This window comes from Palaemon carinicauda, chromosome 13, assembly GCF_036898095.1.
Source record: "Palaemon carinicauda isolate YSFRI2023 chromosome 13, ASM3689809v2, whole genome shotgun sequence".
Lineage (NCBI taxonomy): Eukaryota > Metazoa > Arthropoda > Malacostraca > Decapoda > Palaemonidae > Palaemon > Palaemon carinicauda.
In genome coordinates this window covers 141,464,026-141,471,525 of record NC_090737.1, presented here as the reverse complement: position 1 = coordinate 141,471,525, position 7,500 = coordinate 141,464,026, and the positions used below count along the sequence as shown (strand labels likewise).

General features: G+C 33.9%; 1 protein-coding gene across 1 annotated transcript in view; it reads right to left on the bottom strand.

Moving 5' to 3' along the window:
* Nucleotides 1–7,500, bottom strand: part of LOC137651855 (uncharacterized) — a 550,926-nt gene that overhangs the window by 317,813 nt on the left and 225,613 nt on the right. The gene's annotated exons all lie outside the window — the stretch shown is intronic.

The window sequence follows — 7,500 nt, the reverse complement described above, 5'->3', positions numbered from 1 at the left end:
GTAAAAGACTTGGGAAGAAAATTATATAACATTTTAAGGAGTAAATTCATCTATATATAAAGTCTGCATTACATCTAATTAATACAGATAGAATATAGAGGGAAATATTGAATAGAAGGGAAGAAGGATTATCAGGAATACGGAATGGAATAAGGATAAAATGGAATAAGGAATAAACACAATACTTGAATCAACTTTAAAAATTTGTATATAACAGAACTAAAAAGATGAATGAAAAGGAAGTAGAGATGAGAGAAGAATTTGATAGACTTTAACATTTGAAAATAAATGAAAATTATCAATAGAATATAGTTGGAAATAGTGAATAAAAGGGAATAAGGATAAGGAAGATTGAGGTTGGAATAAGGGTATAAGGAATAAACTACACTGAAATGAACAATAAATGTGTGTGAATAAGTGACATGAAAGGTAAATAAAAACTAAGGGAGAATGAAATAAATCTTTTAGCCATTGTGCCAACTTGAAACAATTTTACAGCAGCCTACTCTACTAAGCAGTGAAGTGATGGCACATGGTTTGAAAATCTTGCTCCCTGCTTTTACTTTATCAATCGTCGTTAAGTGATTTACCAGCCCATATTGTTTTTATAATGGTATCAAAAGTTTAATAGCGGATAATAAGTAACAAAGAATAATGACCGGATTAACATTGAGACAAAAGAGCAACATGGATACGAGAATAAACTAAAGTGGCGCATATTCTAACAAGTAAAAATAAAATGGACATAGGTTGAACATATAATGGGAATGGCAGATAAGAGATGCATAAAAAGAATAACAAAACAGATCCCTAGAGATTGCAAACGAAGCAGGGGAAGGAAGAGAAGACGAGGATAGACGAGATAAGAAAATGTTAGGGTATAGACTTTCATAGAAAGACAATAAACAGACGGGAGTGCAGGGAAATGTCTGAGGCCTTCGTCCTGATGTGGACTAGTTACGGCTGCTGATGATGATGATGATGATGAAATATATGAAGGAAATACTAAAATATTTCATTATTTCCTAATGACGTTTGCTGTATATTAAGTCACGCGATCCTTGTGACACTAATGCATACGTATGTATGTATGTATGTATGTATGTATGTATGTATGTGTGTCGGTGTATGTGATAGCGTACATATCAATAAAACTAATTACTAATATTAGTAATTGCAGCAATGAAGACACTGATAACAGTATGACCAATCAAAAAATATAGCAAAGCACTAAATGTAGGCCGACCACGGAAATGTTAGTCGCCAAACCTCCTCAAAGGAATATACATCCATACTAATATTTAGTTTTTCCGCTTATCAAGTAATCCTTATGCCCTCCTAGTTGAGGATAAAGATGTTGAAAGTTACTCTGTTATATTAGCCTACTGTGTCCCAATTCGCACTCTTTGTCTGTTTTGATCCTTTTTTTATAGATTTAAAGTGCTATGGGACAGCATCATGATGTGACTACCCATAACCAGCTTGAAGGAGGAATGTTCTTGTAAAGGAATGAAGGGAAGAAGTTTCTGGGAACACAGAAGCAGAAATATTCAACCATATATTCTTTAATTCATCAAAACTCAGAAGCGTTCATGACATAGGCTCTCTCTCTCTCTCTCTCTCTCTCTCTCTCTCTCTCTCTCTCCTCAATAAGAAATATAAAAATACCTCTTACCAATAAGTATATTTTATCTAAAAATAAATATGAGGAATCCTAGAAATTAAAATATAATCTTCTATTAACGTGCATTTTTTTCCCTTTTTGTATGGAGTACGCACGGTTGCCTTCTTTTGAAGGTAGGTCATAATCCCTTCAAATATATCAAAGATTAATGTCGAAGTTCGACAACTAAATAAGAAGGCTACAAAGAAAAAATTTCAAGCCAATCTTAAATAAACCTACCTATAAAAAAGGGGGTCCTAGAGGTTCCCATCAATTTAAAGAAAAAAAAAAAACTCGGATAAGGCGGCTTCAGCAACGGAGTCTTCCCAAAAATAAACTATCATTGTTTCTTCAATTTTGAAGTGGAACTGTCAAGCTCTGAGGGATAAATATGAAGAGCTGAAGTTCCTAATTCATGACCATTCACCTATAGCTGCAAGACTTCAAGAAACAATGATAGATGTTTTTACTTTATACTATTGCGAATATATCAGTTACAGAACACTATGTAATCCCCAAGGAAGAAGTCATAGCAGAAGTCTCATGTACATTCCCATCAAGTCCTCAAAAACATTTGGATCTACGTATAACTATGCAAGCAGCAGCAGTGAAAATAGATATAAATAGGAAATATACCATATCGTCTCCTAATAACAGTATCCCTTATGATGATGAGGCTGAGGTTATAAAATAACTGCCTCAACAATTTCTTCTGGGTGATATGATCAGTTGACATCCATTATGGGAAGATATCTTAGCAAACTCAAAGGGCAATCTGCTAGCATCACTAACAGAAAATGAAGATATTGGGGTTCTTAATATAAGTGAGCCTACTCGCTTACATATCTAGACTTTGTCCTGCACTGATATTTCAACAACGAGCTCTAACTGTCCGTCTGGCTTTCACTCTGGGTGACTGTTACACTAGTGATTATGTACCAATAGTAATTATAACTAAAAATTACTCAACTGAATACAGATCACCTCGATGGTGCTTGGAAAGAGCTGAATGGCAAAAATTTAAAGACCTAAGTGAAGTAGAATATAACGCAGACGAGTTCCAAAATGTTGATAATACCACTGATTTTTCTAAATAGAACTCTTTACACTGCTGGGGTGCATTACATTCCCAAAACGACAAGTCTGTTCTGTCAACGATCAGCCCCTTGGTGGTCACCAGAAATTCGGATGTTACATAGATCAGATTGGCGACTGATGCTTTAAGGTCCTCCCCTATCCCTAGAATTTTAGTTGATGCAGGTGAGTGGCCTCTGGACTTATATCGCCAGCCTACTATGATTAGATATTGATATAGGTTTATAGACTTCCTAATTCACTGTCCTTTCCAAACTGCCAATAGAGAGAATTGCTTTCCATACTATGAGGCTCACTCTACATGCCTTATGGATTCAGAGTGAAAAGCCTGATATATAACCAGAATCTTTCCAGGAGTGGGGTACTACCTTTTAGGTAATCAGTCACCCCTCCCTGGAAACTTCCATGTATCACGCTCGGCAAGTATTTTTCTGGCTCTAAAGGCAACATGGTAAATGCTGATATGCGATCAAACTTTCTCGAACATGCAGAACAACATAGGTATACTGGATTTATATTTATGGACGGCTCAGTTAAGTGCTGGCGTTGGATTTAGGGTGTACAATAATCATCTATTTCATTTGTAAACGCAAGCTCCCTTTAACATCATCTATCTTTACAGCAGAGCTGTATGGTATTCTTTCTGATATTGAAAAATGGCAATAATGAGAGGGTAATTTTACCATTTTTAGTGTTCCAAAAAGTGTCTTGCAGGCTTTGGGTGTTTTTAATCCAACCAACCCTTTAGTTTAAATTTTTAGAGTATATTCGCAGGCAAGTAAGTTAACTTTTGCTGGGTTCCGGCTAGTGTGGGTGGGTGTGCCATGAAATAAAGAGGCAGAAAAATTAGCAAAAGAGGCAACAGACTAATTACTTCCTTGAAGATATCCAGTTCCATGAAATGACTCTTTGCTTCATATGAAAAAAATGTCTTGGTAATATTCGACAACATTACTGGAATTCTGTGGATCAAGATAAGAAAGAGATCACAAGTACTAAACCTTCATTATAGTAATATATCTAGAAGGTGGGAAACTAACTATGTTGCCTAAGAATTGGCAGGTGCAATTCCTTGTGTAATGATTACTTGGTTCTCCTGAATGATAGGGATTTACTGATTGAATGTCCCAGTCTTATGGATATCAGAAAACGATTCATCTGTGGAGCTTGTAATGATGATGGCGCTTTTACGTTCATATTGGAAGCTGGCCTTTTTACTCGCTTTTAAAAGGTATATAAAATCTTGAATGGTTTATTTTTTAGGTTACTTATCAATTTCTTATTTTTTTATCTCAAGTTACTAATTACTTATTAATCATACTTCAATCGGTATCTATGACCACTGATATTATGATATAGGTAATTATCAATTATTCAATCTCTCTCTCTCTCTCTCTCTCTCTCTCTCTCTCTCTCTCTCTCTTTGTTTATCTTTACAACACGTTATAATCCCAATGATCAGGTACAATTGCAGCTTGTAACATACGACCTTTTACTACGTACAAGAAAATAAAGAAAATATTGAAATAAATCATAACTTTTGATGTCTGGAATTTATTTATCTTATGAAATGTTGAAAGTTATCGATGTGTTCTTTTACAATTCATACGTAGCATTTTCTTTGAAATGTTAACGGGGGACTTATGCAAACTCAGTTTCCTTCTGTAACTGTTACCGTGTTAGGTGTTCCTTCAAAACATATGTAGATTAAAAAAAAGTAAATGGAGGTTGTGAGATTGAAAGTCTTTTCTGAGGAATGGTTGAGTTTCCATTCCTGACCTCGAATGACATTTGGATGGAACTTAATATATAAAGGGGTTTTGTTTAGCTGGTCTCTCGAGGTTGCGTATTTGTTGGACGTCACCTTAAACCATTGTGCTCCTTTTCGTTGTTTTCTATTAAGAGTTCAGCTGCTGTTACTGCTAACAATTATTATTATTATTGTTGCTGTCATGTTTTAGAATTGGTATAAAACGCCATTACTGTTAACATTGCTACTATTGTTATTCTTTTCAACGTCAGATTTTCATCAAGATTGAAATAAACCTTTTCCTCCATTACATCATATATCTACGTCATCCTTTGCGAATTATTGTGACTTGTGAGCAGTTCTTAATAGTGATAGAAAAGTAGCCACGATGACTTGGAATCCTACCACGGGAAAAATTCCAGTTAGATCAATACAACCATGTAGTCTTCCTCCTGGAACATGCCATCACCTAAGAATCCTCCTAAGCGGAATCTATGCTAAAAGGAAGCGGAAGCAGGGAAATGTATGTGTATATATATATATATATATATATATCGTCTCGAACAGTTGACCTAACCGTGGCAGGACTCCTTGCTGCTGGGAGGAAGGACGCTGGTGACTGGTACAACATATGAACACACGCTACCAGGGTCTAAGCGATTAAGCGATGTCAGTCAGGGCAGCCGATCGGAAATACGATCTACTCTAAAGCCAAAGCAAAGACCTTCAAAAATAAGGCAACTGTGCTTACCCCATACAAATTGGAAAAAGCACGTTAATAGAAGATATATATATGTATATACACACACACACACACACATATATATATATATATATATAAATATATATGAGCATCAAATTTCCCTGTGATTTTTACGCATATATATATATATATATATATGTGTGTGTGTGTGTGTGTGTGTGTGTTTGTGTGTGTGCGTAAAAATCACAGGGAAACGTGATGCTCAGATGCAAAATAACCACAGATAAATGAAAATATTAAATATAAGATTAAATCTTGACTAGTTTAGTTTCGTGATACTTCTTCAGAGGACTGAAGTATCACGAAACTAGTCAGGACTTAATCTTATAATTCCTATTTTCATTTTCCTTGTGGTTCTTTTGCATATATATATATATATATATATATATATATGTATACATATATATATATATATATCCTCACCCGTAAATATTACACTACAAGACAAAGGCATCACACATGGTTTTAAGTTCCAATCTGTTTATGGTCTTTCTATGTCAGTCTATACCCGCAAATTTTCTTAGCTCGTCAATCCATTGCCTTCTTTTCCTTCCCCAGGTTCACTTGCAACCTACAGGTACCATTTATGTTACTCTTTTTGTTAATCTATCATCTGTCGCTCTCATTTTATGATCAACCCACATACATTTATTTACTTACTTGTTGTCTGAATAAATGCGTAAGGTAATACTGATGGGACCATGTGATTAAATACCTTTCTTTTTAGAGAAAGGGGCATCTTACTTTTCATATTTTATTTACCAAAAGCTTTCCATCCTATGCTTATCTTTCTTTTAATTTCGGTCTTATGGTCTGGGGAAATACTTACTGTTTGTCCTAAGTAGTATATTCATTAACAATCTCTACAGTAGAGGTTCGTCGTCCATACTCCTTATTTGTAGTCTCTGTGTTATCTTTAAACATTATCTTATTTTACTCATATTAATCATCAGTCCTACATTTCCACTCTCTCTCTCTCTATTCAAATCTTTTGCATTTCCTGTAACAATTCATTGCAAATCTTTAGTCGTTAAGGTATTCCATATAGATCAATTCTTACATTTTCCCAAAGTAATTTCTTAAAAAACTTTCACTCGCAACGCTGTGAACAATTTAGGAGAGATGGGAACACTCTGTCTATCTCCTTTCTAAATCGAAATTTTCTCACTATCTTAAGGTAGTTTTAGGATTGCTGTACTACCCATACAGTATATATATATATATATATATATAATTATATATACATATGTATATATATATATATATATATAATCATATATACATATATATACATATATATATATATATATATATATATATATATAATTATATATACATATATATATATACATATATATATATATATATATATTATATATATATAATTATATATACATATATATATATATATATATAATTATATATATATATATATATATATGGGTAGTACAGCAATCTTGAAACTACCTAAAGATAGTGAGAAAATTTCGATTTAGAAAGGATGTAATCAGCGAGATCCATATATATATATATATATATATATACATGCATATATAGATAGATAGATATAGATATATAATTTATATCTTCCATTGTTCTAACATAAGATTCATCTATTCCTTGCTTTTGAAGGGCTTTCATTATTGTTGAAGTTTTGAAAAAATCAAAAGATTTTTCATAGTCTATAAAGGACATACATAGTGGCTTGGCATATACCCCTAGTTTTTCATTAGCTTGATAATTACATGGATATGGTCATCTGATAAATAATCGCTTCTAAAACCTGTGTGACGAGCCGAGAGAAGGTTGTGATTTAAAGGCAGGAGGAAAACAGCTGAGTAACTTTATTACAGAACATTCGTTTATATATACATAAACTCCAGGCAAAAAGGGCATAAAAAACATAACAGCCAATTTCATGTTCAACCGTCACCACACCGGTTAACAGTTAACGGCGAGAAAAACAGACATGTTATTTCAGGTACTTATCAGTGCGAGGGGAGAGCGAAGATACAAGCATAATATATAAAAAAAAATGAAAAGTCGTTACTATGTACGATCGTGTGACACACGGTTGGTACATGGCTCCCCCCCTAAAAATGACATAATGTACATGTTAAATAGGGCACCCTGATCTAGTGAGGCGAACTGTAGGCGGGAGAGAAGCAGGTTTTAAACGATCAATGGAAACCCAGTCTTCTTTGCCATGAATGTTTAGTAAGAATGCTT